The sequence below is a fragment of the Manis javanica genome, chromosome 6, assembly GCF_040802235.1.
Source record: "Manis javanica isolate MJ-LG chromosome 6, MJ_LKY, whole genome shotgun sequence".
Lineage (NCBI taxonomy): Eukaryota > Metazoa > Chordata > Mammalia > Pholidota > Manidae > Manis > Manis javanica.
The window spans coordinates 115,145,016-115,167,985 of record NC_133161.1 but is presented as its reverse complement, the minus strand read 5'-3'; positions in this window follow the sequence as shown (position 1 = coordinate 115,167,985).

The window sequence follows — 22,970 nt, the reverse complement described above, 5'->3', positions numbered from 1 at the left end:
TCCATGAGCGAACTGATGTACATAAATGACTGAATAATTAATTAAATGAATGGAGAGAAGGTATGTCTTCCTTACAGAAAAGTTACAAGTTGTACGTACAGATATTCTCCCTCTAAGTGATAGCCCTTCATTGCCATCCTTCTCCCACCACCACCACCCCGCACCACACATGTGTTGAGTGTGGGCTAAGCTTAATGACACACTTCTAAAGAATGGAGTAGGAAAAGGGAAAACTAATGACCACACAACAGAGCAGTCTGATAGTTATCATGCAAGTGATCAAGCTCAATACCACCTGTGATAAGCCACGCCAATAACAAGCACACTCTATCTTGCAGTATTTGTCCCCACAAACCAGAACCCCAGTCTGACCATGCAGGAGCCTCCAACAACCCAAACTGAGCGACATTCTACAAACATTTGGCCAGGACTCTTCAAAACCACCAAGATCATGAAAAACAAGAAAAGACTAAGAAATTGTCATAGATCTGGGGAGACTACTGGTACATGAAAACTAAATGCAATGTATCCTGGATTGGATGCTGGTGCAGAAAAAGGACATTAGTGGAAAAACTCATGAAATCAAAATAAAGTGTGAAGTTTCATTTTTAGTAGTAATGCACCAATGGTAATTTCTTGGTTTTAACAAATGCACCATGGTTATATAAGTTGTTAATAAACATAAGAGGAATCTGGGTGAGGGGTATATGGGATCTTTGTATTATCTTTACAACTTTTCTATAAGTTTAAAATTATTCAAAAATAAAATGTTTATTTTTTATAAAGTTGGTTGGCAAGTTTTAAAATGCAGAATTTAACATTTCAAATTATGAAATGTAACCACAATGATGAGTGGGTTTTTTTAATGTCAAGATCTAAGTATATTAGCTCCATCATATCTACAACCAATAAAAAGTCTGCCAAAATGTTTCGGTGACCTATGGTAGCAATAAATTCTTGTTCTCCTTTTGGTAGTCATTATGCCTATGTTCATCCTATTAGAAGGAGATCTAGAGAAATCCCCCTTTTCCACTATGATTAAAAGGATGTTTCAAACCAGAATATCCTACCTGTAAGTGTATCTGTGTAAAGCACAAAGTGAAGAGTATATTTAATATTAGGGTACTCTTCAGGATGAAATGTATTCTATAACAAGGTTTAATAACTCTTGAGTATGATGAGTATTTTAAGATACCATAAGAATGAGACCCATAGGAGGTTCTCCACTCTGACAGCACAAACATTCCACCTTCGTGCAGATACTTCGTAAAGTTTAAGCTAGCCATCAGTTGGGCTCCACACAGCTAAACGCACATACCAGAGGTCTCTCTCTGCTTCTACCTGCACTTTTAATGACCCTTACCTCTATTCTTAGACAGCAACTCAAGATGAAAGACTCTGATCATCTAATCCCTTGCACCACATAGTCTTAGCCCATGCTACCTTGCTTTTCCTCTCCAAGATTCCTCCTTTCACTCTTGACCTCCCAAGTTTTCTCACCATGCCCTCCAAGGCTCTGGTAATATTGTTGATAATTGGGTTAGGTGCACCTCCTCAAGGAAATATTATCATACCCATTAGCTTGGCTAAAATTAAGACTTGTTATACCAAATGTTGTCAGGTATGTGGAACAATTGGAAAGTTCCTATATTACTGTTAGGAGAATAAAATGGTATAACTACCTTAGAAAATTATTTGGCAATTTCTTGTATAGTTATCAATACATCTACACCAGAACCCAGAAATTCCCTTTTTAGACATATACCCAAAAGAAATGAAAGCATATCTGTAAAAAGATGTGAACAAGAATGTTCCTAACATCTCCACTTATAAGAGTCAAATATTGTGAGCAACTGAAGTATCTGTGAATAATAGAGAAGAAAAGCAATTTGTGGTATATTTATACAATAGAATACTACAATAAAAAGAATCATAATCATATTATTGATTCCCCCAACATGGAATGCTGCTGAATGAAACAAATCATATATTAAAATCATACTCCATTTATATGAAGTTCAAGAAGAGGCCAAACTAATCCATAATGATAGAAATCAGAATGGTTGCTTGGAGATAGGGAGTGCTCAGGAGAAAATGACTTGAAATGGATTAAAGGGGCATGAGAGGACTTCCTAGAGTGATGAAAATATCTTTTATCTTGATTTAGGTGTCAGGTCATGGGTAAAAATATTTGTCAGAATTCACCAAAACTTAGCTGTGCATTTACAAAAACTTGATTAGGAAAGAACTCATAATTAACTTAATAGTATACTTAGTGCCTGTAATTAAGTAACATATACTTACTAACTAGTATATATGTAATATACAGTATAACAGTGAGCCCAGAGTCCTTGTCCAATGAATAGCTGATTAATAAATGATTATAAAAATAATTTGTTTTCATCAGTATTTGGCACATAAGATCAGAACTCAAATCTTTTGGTACATACTCCTTCCAACCTAGAAAATTCCTTCAGTTCTATTTGAGTATGACTAGCTCAGTCTTCCCATTCACAGTGGTGGGAGGAGGCATAGGAAATGCAAAAAAAATTCTTGCTGTATTAGTCATTTGGCAAAAATGGAAGATAGATGGAAAAGGAAACAGAAAAAGGAGGAAGAGCAAGAGAAGGGGGAGGGAAGAAGAGAAGGAGGGGAAGGAGAAAGAATAGGTCAAGAAACAAAGGCTAGGAGGAGGTATTTTATCTCAAGGAATACTATAAAAGTCTCTTGAAAGCAACATTTTATGTTATTTATGTTATATGTTCAGATATATAACCAATCAGTACAATAATTCAGATATCTATATAGTAAATGTAAAAATACAAACTCACAATTTAGCAAGAAAAAATTATACATCCACTAAAATTAAGATCATCTGAGAAGAAATATTTCCTCCAGAGTTGTTTTAAAATATTTCAATTACTAAAGTTTTTAAGCTTTACATTTTTACAAATTCTTTTCCCCCTCACAACAGGAACAAAAATAGTAAAAAATTAGGTAATTGCTTGCTCAGAAAGACCACAAAACTAGCTGATCTACTTACAATTTAGCCCCATCTTGTGGGAGTCTAGGAAACTATGACTAAAGGTTCTCACTGTCCTATTGTGTTTTTGAAACTACAGGCATAAATGGTACTAGCCTTAGTTATGTTTAGGCTAAAAGAAACCGGGCTCAAAAAAAGACATGGCCCATGAGTGAGCAGCTTCCTTCTTCCTGCCTTTATGTACAATAAAGACATTCAAAGGTATTTGTGAATTTCTTTAGAGTCCTTGAACAAACTACTTTCTCAGTATATAATGATTTTCACGGGAGACCAGTGCTGAAAAAGCATCTTCATGTAACTTCCCTCCTCATAGTCAACAAACCAAAAGCAAGAAAGCTCAAAAGGCATCTTTGGGAAGGAGACAGGGAATGTTAAGCCATTTAAAAAGAGTGGAATGATGTCGTTCTACCATCTCTTACAACCATCATAATTTTGGAGTAAATGGCAATTTACAAAGCTATTAAGGAAGATATTTTGACAAAGATTCATGCTGATCAGTGACATTCAGCTCAGCTAAAAGATGAAATTGAAATTTGTTTCTTTGATTTCCTTGTTTTACATTCAAAATTATATGGAGATACGCATTTTTTACTGTCTTTTGGCAATAAATCCATTGCAAATTTTGGAAGTGCCTTTTAGAAATGTCTTCAGCCTGACCTTTCAATGCTAAATGAAACTTGTCCTATGCAATCCAAAATAGATACTTCTTTCTATCTAATTTAGATAGTTAACCATAGCATGATTCTGAATATCATGATTACTCATATATAATTATCAAAATGAGAATTAGTCAGGCATGACCGTATAACTGAATTTGATTGAATTAGCTAATTCAGTAATTAAGAAAATATATGTGTATTTGGATCTGTGTCACAGTGGCCTGCAAATTTAAGCATGAAGATAAGTGTGAATTATGAACATACTTCAAATAATATTGCCCAGAACTTGATTTACTGCAACATTGATATTATATAAGACTACATAGGCCAAGAGTCCCTCTCATATACCACCATTTAATTTTAAAAGAGTATGTGGGTAAAATGTCATAACTTGGGGGAAGCAGAGTTACTCCCACTTGATATAATTAAAGAGGTTCCTAAAATATCATACCCAATTCCTTTGCCTATTGGTCAGTATTTTCATATCGACTTAAATGGTATATTTAGTCATATAGTTCACAGACACTTTATTTTATTTCTAACTGATAGTAACTGACATATAAATATGCTGATGTATCTATCCTTCAAGAGTCTCCTACCTAATGAATCTTTGCCAAAAATAGGAATAATTTTGGAATATAAAGATTCTTACTTTACCACCTTGATGCATTTAATGTCCTTTGGAGGACTTCTTAAAACAGGATAAATCTACACTGTAAACACAAAGTTGTACAGCTTCCAACACTTCTTTCCACTGGATGATATAATTCCTGTCCATTTCTCATCATTAAACTTTATCCCTAATAGCCCTATTGGACAATCACTTCCATAGTTAAATGAGTCAATTAACTAATGGTTGTCCTGGAGATAATATATGATATAGTAACTATAGTTAATAATACTTATATCATATACTTGAAATTTGCTAAAGAGTTATCATAAGTATTCTCACCAAACACACAAAAATTCTTAACTAGGTGAAGTGATGAATATGTTAATTAGCTTGATTGTGGTCGTGATTTCATGATGTATAGGTATATCAGAACATCATGTGTATACCTTAAATATACAAAACTTTTATCTGCCAATTATAACTTCAATAAAGTGGGAGAAAAAAGAAGTCAGCCACAAGAGCCCACATATTATATGAATGTATTTATGTGAAATGTCCAGAAAAAGCAAATTTATGGAGCTAGAAAGTAAACAGAATTGCTTATAACTGGGATATGTGATGGGGGGTTGGGAATGACTGTTTATGGGTAGGAGTCTTTTTTAGGGTAGAATTGTATGCTTTATATCAAGTGTATGAGATGTGACATATTTCAATAAAAAAACAAAAAATTAAGTTTCCTTTTTTAAAAAAATGATAATGCTTTATATATTTTCAGCATTCTTGGAATGTGTGTATGTGTGTCGGTGTGTACCTGTGTAGGCCCACTGACTTCCATTTCACAGGTAGGTAAAATTCTTACACATTTCACTCTTCCCCAAATAGGTACTAAAATCCTTTTTCCTTTCCCTGTACCTCAAATCTGCTCTCTTCTCTCCTTTTTGATCTTCTGATTCCCTCTCTTCCCCCAACTCTCCCATTTTCTCTTCTTTTCTTTTACTAGACCAAGAGTTAGTTTAAAAATATTTTAAAAAACGAGTCCTGCTAGGGTTTTGCCACATCCCCCGTAAGAGAGAAAGCATCTGCATTTCTCTCCAACACAGATTCCTAAGAAAAATGATGCTTTGTTGGGCAAAGAGTAAGCCTTCTAAAATGTAAATGAAGACAAATCTGTGTCTATTTATAGCAAACAGTAAGCTGATGGCATGTAATAAATCGTACGCAGCAATGAGGAGACTCTTTCCCAGCTCAGGAACATTCTAAGCCACTCGCTTCTGCGACTCCCGGGAAAATGTATCACACACTTCCGTGTGGCACAAACTAAATCACCCTCTGCTCCCTGTCCACATTATGCATGCCGACACTTGCAAATGTGACAGGCCCCCAATGGAGCAAACACTGACAACAGACTGATCTAGCTACTCACCTGCAGCAATGACTCTTGCTTAGCCAAAAACACAGAAGCAGTGCTGACTACCCAAAGCTTCCCAGTCCCAGGCCCAAGGTCAGCAACGCTCCTCCTTTGCCAGTTTGCTTGTGGTTTTTTCTTGGAAACTCCTTAAACCTGCACCTGTTCCCATCACAGGGATACAACACCTACATACCAACTTACTAGTTAAACATAGTCATTAATGTGATTGAGGGAGAGCTCCAATGATTAATAAGAAACTAAGAACTCTCCTGTCAGTTCACACAGAGCACTTTATTAATGCCACTTTTGGATCAGGTTTATTAAAGAGACAGACTAAATATGAGCTCTGCCGCAGAGCATCTAGAGGTTTTGCCAGAACCATGATTTGCATCTAAAAAATAATAAAGTCCAGGGTTCATAGTCAATTGCAAGTGATAACACTACTTGGAAGGCCATATTAAGTACACTGGTAATCTTGGCATCACAATACTCACACTATGAATTTTAGGCCTTGTTCTTTCTGCCACTTACTCAAGCATGGAGTCAAACTGATAAGACCTGGAGGAAAATGGCTCTTTTATATGGGGCTCCATCACTATATTTATGAATTTCTTTCTAGAAATAAGGAGTTCTTAATAAGAGAGATGAGAGGGAATTTTCAAAGATTGATGGTGATTAATAGAACAGAAACTAAGCCTGCCTCAGCCACCAGTCCATTTTTTCTTTCCAGGAGATACTCAGCTTCTTCCCATATCATTGTAGGATCTGAAGAATCAAAAGTTAGCATAAGTACAGCCATCTTAAAGGCTTAAATACCACCCCCTAACCTAGAAGGAGGAAAATTATTAGAATCTTGAAAAACAAGTTAGTCAGCCAGTGTTAAATGTAGTGACCTTTAATTAGCTGACCTCAAATCAGTTAATCATACACACCAAGCTTATCTTACTAGAACCACCCTAAACATTCCGAAGGTAATCTTATCTAACCAGACCCCAGGATGTGGCCCCAGGCAAAGATTTATGTGTCTATGAAAAAACTGTATTGTGATTGTGGAAAATGTTGCCCCCTTTGAAAATGCTATAAAACCTTCTGGCTTTGTGTGCTCAGGGTCCTTGTTGAGACCCGCTGCTTCGGGCTAACTTGGACCCCAGCTAGCTGGTTCCTGAATAAATTCCTCTTGCTTATTGCATCAAGAGACACCTTTCGTGAGTGATTTGGGGCGGCGTCCTCCTCTGGGAGAATCCAACATCATCACTGTACAAAAGCCTAAAACAATGGTTTTATAAAAGCCACTAAAACAATCAAGGAGCCAAATCATGCTAACCTTATGACAGGCTCAAATTTCTAAGGCACTGAACTCAGGAAGACTTAGTATTGCTCTCTCCACGCAGATCAAAGCTGGAAATGAGAAGCAGCCATGAGAAGCAGTATGTGTGGTTGGAAAAATGTGGAAAGTTCTGCACAATTCAAATTCCTGGCCATTAAGCATGAGGACAATTACTTTCTAAAAATCTAGATTTTTCACACAACAAACCTCTTCCTCATTTAATATACATGATAGAACTTTACCTTTGTGGTAACAATTATGCCATTTTTCTTCACCAACCCACTTCCTGCTCTGTTCATAGCAAATTATTTTCATTTTTCAGCTATTATTTGTGTTATTTGATTAAGATATCCTTACCCAGCATGGATATCCTTCTCCAAATGTTAATGGTCCCTTTAAATTATTATTTGATATTTAGTAAAACTTCATTTTTCTACACATACAAAAATGATAGTAACTACCATTTTTAAGCCTCTTTTGGATTCCTGGACCCAACTCTAATGTGTGTGTGTTGGGGAAGGGGGTAAGTTCCCAGCACACCAACAAACAATTTTTGGATACCAGCAGTGTGTCGGAGGAGAATTCAACTCAAATCTGAGATTATCTACCCAGGGACAGCATCAGGCTCCACAGGTTAAGAGTTCAGTCCTACAGACTGCCCCCCACCCCTTCAGACGCCAGTGGCAGGCCCAGGCTGTCACACGTTTTTGACAAACTGAGTATAGACTGGGGTTCCAACAACCCCCATTTTGGGTTTTAGATGCCAGTCGCAAGTCCAGATTCTTACCTATATTTCTAACTTACTTGCTGTAAGTCAGAAGGTCCCACAACCTTTCTCAAGTTCAATTAATTTGCTAGAGCAGCTCATACAACTCTGAATAATTTTACTTACTAAATCACCACCACAAAAGGTGGTGACTGAGCCTCCAGCACCTTCCCCTCCCCAGAGGTCTGGGAGTGGGACTGAGAATTCCAACCCTTTAATCACACGGTTGGTCTTCCCGCAACCAGCCCTCGTCCTTGGGTGGGACCCAAAAGTCACCTCATTAACACAACAAAAGACACTTTTATGCTCTCATCACTTACAAAATTCCAAGGATTTTAGTAGCTCTGTGCCAGAAACAGGGATGAAGTTCAAATAAATATTTCTTATTATAAATCACAATATTATAGAACACTTACTGTGTGTCATTCAGAATGCCAAGTGCTTTACAAGAATTATCTTTTAGGATAATCACTTAATCATTATCTCAGTTTATGAAAAAGGAAAGTGAGATGCAGGGCACCTAAATAATTCCTTCAGTAATTTACAGCAGTTGAAGAGCTGAAATACAAACTCAGGTCTCTCTGAGTCCAAAGCTTTTGCTGAAAAATGATGCAATTGAGTTGATACCAGCGAAATATGCCATTATATATGACATACCATAATATGTATCATATTACATACCTTATCTCTTTGGTTCTAAGGAACATTTTTTCCTCCACATTTTAAAGTTTCTGGAATCAGATTGTCTGTTAAAATTGTTACGGACATCTAATGTTACTGTTACTTTGCCCCTCCCTAAGCCCTGAAAAAAAGCTATTATTAAATAAGTGGCACATCTTACAATTAACAGCAAAGTAGAATTGAGGAGATACCTAACTTATGCTTAATTGTTTCCAGGTCTTACCTACTGGCCTGCCTCCAGATGAAAACACATCAATAACAATAATACAAATTCTAGTAGCTCTTGCCCCAGCCAACTCTGGCATCACCTCAGCCCCCTGGAAAGTGCCCTCAGGAATACACACTTGCGTTAATCAAGTTCTCCAGAGCTAGGCACCAATGCCGCCTATATGGGCTGAAGCATAGCTTATATCCCCACATTTCACAGATACCTTTGCTAAAAGAGCCTCTGTAACATCTGCCTGGAGCTTTCTCTCTTCAGAGGCTGACCATGGGGTCAAACACAGCAGGCAAAGAAATAGATTTCATTCTGGTCTTCTCACCAAGCATATGACCAGAAGCTCCTGTAGAAATTTCCTCCCATTTTTATAGGATATAAAAATCTAATGTCTTTGCAGCATTATTCATAGACATTCATGGAAACAACCTATAGGTCCAACAATGGATAAATGGATAAGGAAGATGTGGTATATACACAAAGGAATATTATTCAACCATGAGAAAGAAAGAAATTCTGCCATTTGCAACACCATGGATGGATCTTGAAGGTATTATGCTAAGTGAAATAAGTCAGAGAAAGACAAATACTGTAGGAAATCACATATATCTGGAATCCAAAAAAGTCAAACTCATAAAAAGAGAGAGTGGAGTGGTGGTTATCAGGGTGGAAGAAATGGGAGAGATTGGTCAAAGGGATAAATATCTAACTTCCGGTTATAAGAGGAGTAAGTTCTGAGTATCTAATGTACAGCGTGATGATTATAGGTAATAATACTGTATCATATACTTGGAAGTTACTAAAAGGATAAATCTTAAGTGTTCTTACCACAAAAATGAAATAGCAATTGCGGCTCTGGGAGGTGCAAGTTCCCTATGAATCCAATGAAACTGAAGGAGAACAAGGGGAGGAACAGGTTGGGAGAAAGGGTTTTTGTTGTTCACGGTCCACGCTCGGACGATCACCTCCGTCTGTGGAGAGCACTCTTTTCCCGCCTGCCCCTTCTGGGAGGCACTCCAGAAGCAGGTGACTGGAAGGCACCAGACCAATTAGGTACTAGGAACAGAGGGGAGGAGAAAATGGTGGTTTCCTCTCCACTCTCTGCCCCAGATTGACTGGAGGCACTGCTGTGGTAAACATCCATTGACAAATAAATGGACAAAGGCCAGTTGGGAAATTCTGGAACTTCTGGGTGAAAACTTACCCAGAAAGTTTACCCCACAGCAAATACATGAGATGATGAAGATATTGGCTAATGCAACATGGTAAGCATTTTTGCAATATTTAAGTGTACCAAATCAACACAATGTACACCTTAAACTTAGACCTATTATATGTCAATTATATCTCAATAAAACTGGAAAAAATCTGATGTCTTTAAACTTTCTTCTCAGGCCTTATTATTCAATCCTTTAAGCCCTGTTTTCTTCTTCTAAATCTTCAAAAAGTTTTTGAGATTTGATGCCTCCAAATTATTTTAGGAAGCAGTTTAGGAACGGGTTCAGTTGTCTAGCAAGGATCCAGTCAGGGTTGGCCAGAGTTTCCTGTTAAAAACTTCCTTTATTAGAGGATCCCTTTGTAAAACATAAATATGATAAAATTCCTCTGCTTAAAACCCTATTTGGGTTTCCCATTACACTTAGAACAAAACCCAAGCTCCTAATCCACAGATCAATCCTCTGTCTTCCTCTAACCTTACCCTCCACCCTCCTCCCACATCCTCATCCGCTCCCTTAAGCAGCTCTGGCCTCTTGCCGGCCCCTGAACATGGGGAAGCTGTTCACCCCTCAAAGCCTTGTGCCTTCTGCCTGGGCACGTTTCTGTAGGACATTTCCATAGCCCTCTCTCATGCTTCAACCAGGTCTCTGCCAAAATATGTCCTTTTCAGAGAAGTCTTTTGTTTCCATGTATTAGTGATATTCCTTTACTTTGCTTACATTTTTAGCCTCATCACTACCTGAAATTATATCATATATTATGCTTATATCAAAACACCTATGTTTATTTTTTGCCTTCATTGTTTGCATCCCTCCTCTAATCTAGTCTTGTTTGTCATGCCCACCACTGTGTCCCGAGCTCCAGAACAGGGCCTGGAACATAATATAAGTTTACTTCTGTTTGAATTGATACATGAGGTTGTTGATAGATGTTTGCTGCAGAGGCTGCTGTTGGAGAAGCCACCCATATAAATCTTCACCATTTTGGTCACTGAAAACTTTTGTGCAGGCCAAGTATAGGGAAAACCTCTAACCCCTGATTTAGACAGATTGGAGGTTGAATCTTGGCTCTTCCAGTTATGTGGTTGGTTTTGCTGCAAACTACTTAATCTCTCATAGCCTTGCTTTCCTCTTTATAAAATGTAGATAATAACAATGACCTAATAGGTCTTTTATACGGATTAAATAAAATGACCTATGTAATCCACAAAAACACTTATGCTCCACAAAACAGAATTTTTGTCTATTCCTCCAGCCCTAGATTAGTATCTGGCAACTGGCAATAGGGCATCTTTGTTGAATACCGTGGTCAATTGAATGAATGTTCCAAGGACCTGTTGTGCTGTCCAAGATGTCCAGCAGATCATATAGAGTTTTCCTCCCCGTCTCCTTAATGTCAGATGGAAAAAAGTCAGAAAATCTGAAAGAGAATGTTCCTGATGAAGAAATTTTGTCAGGGATGTAATTAGATGAAAAACCTATGACAATAACAAATAGGTCATAGAAATTATGAAAATTCCAGCAGTGAGACCAAAAAATTCTCATAGGTCATAGAAATTATGAAAATTCCAGCAGTGAGACCAAAAAATTCTCATCCTTTTCCTTCAGAAATCTAGCAGCTTTCTTTTTAGGCATACAGAATATTTTTTGATCATGTAAGAAAAATATTAAAGATGAAGATGACTGTGTACTTGGCACATTCACTCCTGGCCTTACCCATCCAGTCACATCCTCTATACCCCTCCAACTCAAGACCCAGGGCTCCTCAGACCCGCACAGGTCCATCAGTTTCATCTCAAAGATCTCCTGGCACTGATGGCCTGAAGCTAAAGCCAGGTGCCAGATTACCTTTCCTTTGGGACAATTATAAAGGGCATGTGGGAAGGGGCTGGAATGGCCATAAAAGACAGTTAATGCTCTTTTAAATATTATAATCTATAAACTTCAAGAACATATTGAGCCATTCAGAAGCACTTAAAAAAATCTGTACCTGAGTATGGAAGGGTACTGTGGGGAAACTTTTTGCTAAGAAGTAATAATCTAATGCTAAAAGGACAGCTATTATCCCTTTAACAATAAAATTCATGATTCCAATATATTTTTAGTTTTTTAATTTTCTCCTACCTGGACACCTTAACCATTTTAATCCTCATTCCCATCCCCTCAATACAACTTGTGCTTCTGCAGAAGGAAAAAGGAAAGCTGTACTCTTTAGAGAAAGTACTTAGTAAGAATGGTTTATGGAAAGTAGAAAAATACTTAACCAACATACATTTAGTGTGACTCAAACGGATGTCAAGCACAGTTCTTGTGATGTGTGCAGGCCATCTGGCTCATCACAGCAAAGGACTCTATAACCCATGCTATGATAATGGACAGGCTGCCCAGCATGATAGATACTGGCAGCTTCAAGGCACTTTTATATAATAAAATAGATTAAAAAGTCCTTAAATAAATATTAATTCTTTTAAACACTATTGTAAAGCAGTACTAATATAAAATCACTATAAATGAAAGGGAGGTCTTGTCAATATGCATGCATAATTGTATGTAAGTAAATCATAGCAAATACATTTTATATTTTTCATATAATACCTGCAATAAACATTTTTCCGAGTGGCATTCATAACTATCATATGTGATTATCACATAAGATTCCATTAGGTAGATGAACCATAAGTTATGTAACTCCCCTTTCTGGCAGACAGTTAAGGTCATTTCTGGTTCTTCCTTATTTTGAGTAATGTAAGAAATATGTATGTGAATGTAGCTTCTGAACTTTTCTTGTGAATTATCTTCTTTATAAATACTCAATCTTCATTTTAAATAATTTACTCATTTATTCAGGAATTGTTTATAACATTGTTTTGTTCATAATGCAGGCAGAAACAAATGCTCAAAAAAATTTCACTATTCCTCATTGCTGTTCTTTAATGACTATTATCATTTAATAATATGTTATGAAACCTATAATGAATGTGCTCTTTAAAAAAAAATCCCCTATATCAAAAAGCCTAAAGAACAGATTTACTCTGTCACAATTTACCTTTGTCTTAGTCTGGGTGCTGTAACAAAATAACACAGACCAGGTGACTTAAACAACAAAAACTTATTTTCTCACTGTTCTGGAGGCTGGAAGTTCAAGATCAAAGTTCTGGTCTATTTGGTTTCTGGAAGGGTCACTTCCTGGCTTGTGGATGACCACCTTCTCACTATACGCTCACTATAGGCCTTTCTTTGGTACATGCGCAGAGAGAGAGCTCAAGAGAGCACTGTAATGTCTCTTCTTATAAGGACACTAATCCTACCAGATCAGGGCCCCACCCTTACAAGCTCATTTAACCTTAATTACTTCCTTAGAAGCCCCATCACCAAGTATAGCCAAGTATTGGGGATCAGGGATTCAACATATGAATTTAAGGGGTACACACACATTCAGTCCATAACATTTCATCCATATACAGGATTTTCTTACCATGTTAGGCAGAATTATAACCTTGCTCTCAGAATCATTTGGAGATTAAGTATGATTTAAACAGATGCACATCAGTGCCAAGTTCACAAGGGAGAGGCTTGTGATGGTTTATTTTTTGGGTCAACTTGACTGGGCCACAGGATACCCAGGTATTTGGTCACACATTGCTCTGTTTCTGTGATGACGTTTTGGGATTACTTTAACACTTAAGTTGGTGACCTGAGTAAAGCAGATTGCATCCCTAATGTGGGTGGGCCCGTCCAGTCAGGTGAAGGCCAAAAGAGAACAAAGGCTGACCACCCTCCAAACAGAAAGGAATGCCTCCTGTCTGACTGCCTTCAAGCTGGGACATTGGCTTTTTGCCTGCTTTTGGACTCAAAATCAGCTCTTCCTGTATCTCAAACCTTCCCACTTTCAGGCTGGAACTACACCATCAGCTCTCCTGAGTCTACAGCTTGCCAACTGCAGATCTTGGGACTTGTCAGCCTCCATAGCCACCTGAGCAAATTCATTACAATAAATCTCTTCATATATGTAAATATATACACATACATTATTTGTTCTATTTCTCATAAGAACCCTGTCTACTACACCCTTTCTTTAAGATATTTATGAAACAGATTTAAACATCCTCAAACTTAGACTGAAACCTGTTTTACTTAAGTAGCAGTTGTGTTAGTAACTGAAATCCCATAGTTATGGGATCAATAAAACTCTAGATGCATTCAGCACTGAAGTAGAACCATGGTAGATTTTCAGAATTTGATAAAGCTCTACTCAAGTTCAAACCTTCATTTTAACCATTTTAACCATAGCAGGACAAATTATTTCAATGAAGTGTCAATCAGATGTAACCTCATCAATATTCTAAGATAAACTTCAGCTTCGCAGGTTTTCAAGACAATTGACTAAGCCCTAATCTTTGCTTACTTCAAGCATAAACCTTAAGAATTTGTCCCGTCTCTTTACCCCAATGTAATACCAAAGGTATTTTATATGTGTGTATATATATATATGCACACATGAAAAGAGAAAATAATGACAGCAGCATAAATATTAATTAGAAGCATCTTTATTTTACTTTCACATCAAGAAAGGAATTAACATTAAATTTGTTCAATATTTTAGCATCAAGACCAAATCACCTTTGGTAAAGACAATGAACAACTTTTTAAAAACAAGAGAGAAAGGAGGTTTTAAAGTCACCTTCCTTTCTAACTGCTTCTTGCAATGAAGTTGACTTAAAATTACTAGGTCAAGGTTCTCTGACTGTTTTTTAACTCACAAGTCGGGAATAAAGAAAAGTTTTAACATGTTAACAAAGAGAAGTTATTTTAAGGGACAAACCATTAAGACAGGTAAAATGGTTTGTGTAGATTGGAGGGTAAAGAAACTGCTTCTTTTGAAAATGCTCTGCTTACTCCCAAAAAGAGAAGCTTTGATCACCAGAGGTCTCTGCAATGTGCACTTGCACATCCTATGGAATATGTCAGATAATTTTTAGTATCACCCTCTGGACTTAGAGAACATCTGATTACTCATTCTTTTACTGATACACAAACCATGTATTCAACAAATGTGTATCTAACATCTTCTTTTCTTTCTTTCTTTCTTTCCCACATACAAAATTCTAGAATCTCCCATCACCAGTACTCCCCAACACCACCAACTAATCTCAAGACGGTTTTAAAGAGTTTTCTTAATGGGCTTCATCCAAACTTTCTCTCCCGGAAGTGTTCTAAGTTCCAAATATACACTTCACCCTCTCTCCTCCATCACACACACAGCCTCCCAAGGCTTCAGCTGGGTGAACGTCTCAGTGAGGGCATGTGTGCTGTGAATAACTGCAAAAACTCCACCTGCAGGGGAACACATGAATTCTTAAATATTAATTAGTGGACTATGAGATATTTTGGAAAAGAGATGATATTAACTATATTCAGTTCTCAACAAATAGTACCCACATCCTCCATCACACACAGATACACACACCCACACTGTTAGAAGACTAGGGATTAAAAAATTAAAACCTTAATAATTAACTCAGAAAAGTTTTCTACTTCTAAAATGTTGCCAGACTTCTTTCTAAAATAACGAATCGGTGTCTAATCTGCAAGGACAGTGTGGGAGAAAGCACGGCCTCTCTTGGTAATATGAGAAATATTTAAATATTCCATTTTATCTAGACATCTAACTAAAAGGCAGAGCTGAATTAGTCCTTCATCACTGTAATAGATTTATTATTGCCACTGCCATCATCACCATCAGTACCTCATTAAAGGGGACTAGAAAGGTATACAAGCATCCCTCAAGATACTGCAGGCTTGGTTCCAGAACCACTGCAATAAAGTGAGTCAAATTAATTGTTTGGTTTCCCAGGGCACATAAAGGTTATGTTAACACTGTGCTGTAGTCTAGTAAGTGTGCAAAGCATTATGTCAAAAAAAATGTACATACCTTAAAATTTAAAAATACTTTATTGTTAAATAAATATAGCCATCTAGCAAGTCATAATCACTGATCACAGATCACCATAATAAATAAAATAATGATGAAAAAGTTCAAAATATTGTGAAAATTACCAAACTGTGACACAGAGACAGGAAGTGAGCAGGCGCTGTTGGAAAAAATGGCCCCAGTAAGCTTGCCTGATGCAGGTTTGCCCTAAACCTTCAGTTGGTAATCACAATATCTGAAAAGTACAATAAAGTGAAGCACAAAAAAATTAGGTATGCTTGTATTGTTTAGTCTACACAACCTTCCAGAACTATTTGGGTTAATTTAATCACAGACTCACAATGTTGTATACTATCCGTTTTTCTTTCTTTCTAGTTAGCAAAAAATTTCAGGTAGAATTCAAATTCACTGATCATACTTAACCAATCAGAAACATTAAAAAGGGACAGGGAGTCTTCCTTTGGCTTCACTGGCTTGTGTCTTTGGCTGTTTATCAAAAGCACTCAAGCACTGAATTTTGCCATCATAATTCTTTAATAATGTGGCTTGTATTATTGATTTCAGTAAGCAAACCCTAGAGAGCCTAATAGATTTTAGAGATTTTATGACTGATAACTAGGCCCATTTGGTCATGTCTTACAGAGTAATAAATGTCTGGGCCAATTTCCTTTGTTTTTGTACATGTACCATCTACTCTTTGTCTAGTACGAGCTTTGAAAAGAAGTGGAATTGGCTGATTAAGAAAGAGGTCAGAAGGCGGAGCCAAGATGGCGGCGTGAGTAGAAGAGTGGAAATCTCCTCCCAAAAACACATAGAGCTATGAAAATATAACAAACAAAACTCTTCCTAAAATAGAGACCAGAGGACACAAGCCAACATCCAGACCACATCCACACCTGCAAGAACCCAGCGCCTTGCAAAGGGAGTAAGATACAAGCCCCGGCCCCGCAGGACCCAAGCGCCCCTCCCCCTGGCTCCTGGCAGGTGGAAAGAAACCGGAGCGGTTTTTTTTTTTTTTTTTTTGGCGAGTGCTTTTTGGAAGCCTTAAAGGGACAGGGACCCTGTTGCTAGGGAGGCAGGGTGGCGGGACCGGTGAGCGGTGCCTGGGACCGGCGACTGAGGACAAAGATCGCGCGTTTTTCCCTACGGGACCAGTGGGCGGGTGCTTGAGACTGGCGCCTGAGGACGGAGGAAATCGCGCGTTTTTCCCCTTTTTCTTTTTTTTCTCTTTTTGGCGGGTGCTTTTTGGAAGCCTTAAAGGGACAGGGACCCCATGGCTAGGGAGGCAGGGTGGCAGGACCAGTGAGGGGGTGCCTGGGACCAGCGCCTGAGGACAAAGATTACCGCGTGTTTTCCCCTACGGGACCAGTGGGCGGGTGCCTGAGACCGGCGCTTGAGGATGGAGGAAATCGCGCGCTTTTCCCCTTTTTTTTTCTCTTTCTGGCGAGTGCTTTTAGGAAGCCTTAAAGGGACAGGGACCCTGGTGGTAGGGAGGCAGAGCAGCAGGACTGGTGAGCGGGTGCCTGGGACTGGCACCTGAGGAAAAAGAATATTGCGTGTTTTTCCCTGCGGGACCGGTGGGTGGGTGCCTGAGACCAGTGCCTGAGGACGGAGGAAATCAAGCATTTTTCCCCCTTTTTTTTTTTCTCTTTTTGGCGAGTGCTTTTTGGAAGCCTTAAAGGGACAGGGACCCTGTTGCTAGGGAGGCAGGGTGGCGGGACCGGTGAGCGGTGCCTGGGACCGGCGACTGAGGACAAAGATCGCGCGTTTTTCCCTACGGGACCAGTGGGCGGGTGCCTGAGACCGGTGCCTCAGGAGGGAGGAAATCGCGCGTTTTTCCCCTTTTTCTTTTTTTTCTCTTTTTGGCGACTGCTTTTTGGAAGCCTTAAAGGGACAGGGACCCCATTGCTAGGGAGGCAGGGTGGCAGGACCAGTGAGGGGTTGCCTGGGACCAGCACCTGAGGACAAAGATTACCGCGTGTTTTTCCCTACGGGACCAGTGGGCAGGTGCCTGAGACCGGCGATTGAGGACGGAGGAAATCACGTGCTTTTCCCCTTTTTTTTCTCTTTTTGGCGAGTGCTTTTTGGAAGCCTTAAATGGACAGGGACCCCGGTGCTAGGGAGGAAGAGCAGCAGGACCGGTGAGCGGGTGCCTGGGACCGGCACCTGAAGACAAAGAATATTGCGCAATTTTCCCTGTGGGACTGGTGGGCGGGTGCTTTTTGGAAGCCTTGAAGGGACAGGGACCCCGGTGCTAGGGAGGCAGGGCAGCAGGACCAGTGAGCGGGTGCCTGGGACCGGCGCCTGAGGGAAAAAAAAAAATGGCATGTTTTTTCCTTTCTTTTTTTTTTTCTCTTGTTCCCTCTCTCATTGTTGCTGTTGTTGTTTTGGTTTGGAGAGTGCTTTTTGGAAGTCTTAAAGGGGCAGGACAGGACACTTAGACCAAACGTAGGGAATCTGGGGATCTCTGGGCACTCTAACCCCCTGGGCAACAGGGAACACAGAAGCCCCTTACGGAGAAAAATAGCCTCCCAGCCACTCCACCTCCCACGGGGCTCCACCACTTTGGAGGAGCAGCCCCAGCCAGGCCACGCCCACAGCAACAGCAGAGATAAACTCCATGGCCAACGGGCAGGTAGCAGAAGCCCTGTCTGCGCCCAGCTGACAAGCATAAGCCACTAGGGGTCGCTATTCTCCGAGGAGAGGAAGGCCACAAACCAACAAGAAGGGAAGCTCATCCAGCGGTCACTTGTACCAGGTCTGCAAACTAACTCTATCACCATGAAAAGGCAAAACTACAGGCAGACAAAGATCACAGAGACAACACCTGAGAAGGAGACAGCCCTAACAAGTCCTCCTGAAAAAGAATTCAAAATAAAAATCATGAACATGCTGACAGACATGCAGAGAAAAATGCAAGAGCAATGGGATGAGATGCAGAGAAAAATGCAAGAGCAATGGGATGAAGTCCGGAGGGAGATCACAGATGTCAGGAAGGAGATCACAGAAGTGAAACAATCCCTGGAAGGATTTATAAGCAGAATGGATAAGATGCAAGAGGCCATTGATAGAATAGAAGCCAGAGAGCAGGAACATATAGAAGCTGACATAGAGAGAGATAAAAGGATCTCCAGGAATGAAACAACACTAAGAGAACTATGTGACCAAACCACAAGGAACAAAATTCGTATTATAGGGGTACCAGAAGAAGAAGAAAGAGGAAAAGGGATAGAAAGTCTCTTTGAAGAAATAAATGCTGAAAACTTCCCCAAACTGGGGGAGGAAATAATCGAACAGACCACGGAATTACACAGAACTCCCAACAGAAAGGATCCAAGGAGGACAACACCAAGACACAATGTAATTAAAATGGCAAAGATCAAGGACAAGGAAAGAGTTTTAAAGGCAGCTAGAGAGAAAAAGGTCACCTATAAAGGAAAACCCATCAGGCTAACATCAGACTTCTCGACAGAAACCCTACAGGCCAGAAGAGAATGGCATGATATACTTAATGCAATGAAACAGAAGGGCCTTGAACCAAGGATACTGTATCCAGCATGACTATCATTTATATATGATGGCGGGATTAAACAATTCCCAGACAAGCAAAAGCTGAGGGATTTTGCTTCCCACAAACCACCTCTACAGGGCATCCTACTGGGACTGCTCTAGATGGGAGCACTCCTAAAAAGAGGGCAGAACAAAACACACAACATATGAAGAAGGGAGGAGGAGGAATAAGAAGGGAGAGAAGAAAAGAATCTCCAGACAGTGTATATAACAGCTCAATAAGCGAGCTAAGTTAGGCAGTAAGATACTAAAGAAGCTAAACTTGAACCTTTGGTAACCACGAATCTAAAGCCTGCAATGGCAATAAGTACATATCTCTCAATAGTCACCCTAAATGTAAATGGACTTAATGCACCAATCAAAAGACACAGAGTAATAGAATGGATAAAAAAGCAAGACCCATCTATATGCTGCTTACAAGAAACTCACCTTATACCCAAAGACAAGCATAGACTAAAAGTCAAGGGATGGAAAAACATATTTCAGGCAAACAACAGTGAGAAGAAAGCAGGGGTTGCAGTACTAATATCAGACAAAATAGAATTCAAAACAAAGAAAGTAACAAGAGATAAAGAAGGATACTACATAATGATAAAGGGCTCAGTCCAACAAGAGGATATAACCATTCTAAATATATATGCACCCAACACAGGAGCACCAGCATATGTGAAGCAAATACTAACAGAACTAAAGAGGGAAATAGACTGCAATGCATTCACTTTAGGAGACTTCAACACACCACTCACCCCAAAGGATAGGTCCACCAGGCAGAAAATAAGTAAGGACACACAGGCACTGAACAACACACTAGAACAGATGGGCCTAATAGACATCTATAGAACTCTACATCCAAAAGCAACAGGATATACATTCTTCTCAAGTACACATGGAACATTCTCCAGAATAGACCACATACTAGCTCACAAAAAGAGCCTCAGTATATTCCAAAATATTGAAATTCTACCAACCAATTTTTCAGACCACAAAGGTATAAAACTAGAAACAAATTCTACGAAGAAAACAAAAAGGCTCACAAACACATGGAGGCTTAACAACATGCTACTAAATAATCAATGGATCAATGAACAAATCAAAATACAGATCAAGGAATATATAGAAACAAATGACAACAACAACACTAAGCCCCAACTTCTGTGGGACGCAGCGAAAGCAGTCTTAAGAGGAAAGTATATAGCAATCCAGGCACACTTGAAGAAGGAAGAACAATCCCAAATGAATAGTCTAACATCACAATTATTGAAACTGGAAAAAGAAGAACAAATGAGGCCTAAAGTCAGCAGAAGGAGGGACATAATAAAGATCAGAGAAGAAATAAACAAAATTGAGAAGAATAAAACAATAGCAAAAATCAATGAAACCCAGAGCTGGTTCTTTGAGAGAATAAACAAAATAGATAAGCCTCTAGCCCAACTTATTAAGAGAAAAAGAGAATCAACACAAATCAACAGAATCAGAAATGAGAATGGAAAAATCATGACAGACTCCACAGAAATACAAAGAATTATTAAAGACTACTATGAAAACCTATATGCCAACAAGCTGGAAAACCTAGAAGAAATGGACAACTTCCTAGAAAAATACAACCTCCCAAGACTGACCAAAGAAGAAACACAAAAGTTAAACAAACCAATTACGAGCAAAGAAATTGAAACGGTAATCAAAAAACTACCCAAGAACAAAACCCCAGGGCCGGACGGATTTACCTCGGAATTTTATCAGACACACAGAGAAGACATAATACCCATTCTCCTTAAAGTGTTCCAAAAAATACAAGAGGAGGGAATACACCCAAACTCATTCTATGAAGCCAACATCACCCTAATACCAAAACCAGGAAAAGACCCCACCAAAAAAGAAAATTACAGACCAATATCCCTGATGAATGTAGATGCAAAAATACTCAATAAAATATTAGCAAACAGAATTCAACAGTATATCAAAAGGATCATACACCATGACCAAGTGGGATTCATCCCAGGGATGCAAGGATGGTACAACTTTCGAAAATCCTTCAACATCATCCACCACATCAACAAAAAGAAAGACAAAAACCACATGATCATCTCCATAGATGCTGAAAAAGCATTTGACAAAATTCAACATCCATTCATGATAAAAACTCTCAGCAAAATGGGAATAGAGGGCAAGTACCTCAACATAATAAAGGCCATATATGATAAACCCACAGCCAGCATTATACTGAACAGCGAGAAGCTGAAAGCATTTCCTCTGAGATCGGGAACCAGACAGAGATGTCCACTCTCCCCACTGTTATTTAACATAGTACTGGAGGTCCTAGCCATGGCAATCAGACAAAACAAAGGAATACAAGGAATCCAGATTGGTAAAGAAGAAGTTAAACTGTCACTATTTGCAGATGATATGATACTGTACATAAAAAACCCTAACGACTCCACTCCAAAACTACTAGAACTGATATCGGAATACAGCAAAGTTGCACGATACAAAATTAACACACAGAAATCTGTAGCTTTCCTATACACTAACAACGAATCAATAGAAAGAGAAATCAGGAAAACAATTCCATTCACTATTGCATCAAAAAGAATAAAATACCTAGGAATAAACCTAACCAAAGAAGTGAAAGACTTATACTCTGAAAACTACATGTCACTCTTAAGAGAAATTAAAGGGGACACTAATAAATGGAAACTCATCCCATGCTCATGGCTAGGAAGAATTAATATTGTCAAAATGGCCATCCTGCCCAAAGCAATATACAGATTTGATGCAATCCCTCTCAAATTACCATCAACATTCCTCAATGAATTGGAACAAATAATTCAAAAATTCATATGGAAACACCAAAGACCCCGAATAGCCAAAGCAATCCTGAAAAAGAAGAATAAAGTAGGGGGGAATCTCACTCCCCAACTTCAAGCTCTACTACAAAGCCATAGTAATCAAGACAATTTGGTACTGGCACAAGAACAGAGCCACAGACCAGTGGAACCGATTAGAGACTCCAGACATTAACCAAACAAATATGGTCAATTAATATTTGATAAAGGAGCCATGGACATACAATGGGGAAATGGCAGTCTCTTCAACAGATGGTGTTGGCAAAACTGGACAGCTACATGTAGGAGAATGAAACTGGACCATTGTCTAACCCCATATACAAAGGTAAACTCAAAATGGATCAAAGATCTGAATGTAAGTCATGAAATCATTAAACTCTTGGAAAAAAACATAGGCCAAAACCTCTTAGACATAAACATGAGTGACCTCTTCTTGAACATATCTCCCTGGGCAAGGAAAACAACAGCAAAATTGAGCAAGTGGGACTACATTAAGCTGAAAAGCTTCTGTACAGTGAAAGACATCATCAATAGAACAAAAAGGAACTCTACAGTATGGGAGAATATATTTGAAAATGACAGATCCGATAAAGGCTTGACGTCCATAATATATAAAGAGCTCACACGCCTCAACAAACAAAAAACAAATAACCCAATTAAAAATGGGCAGAGGAACTGAACAGACAGTTCTCTA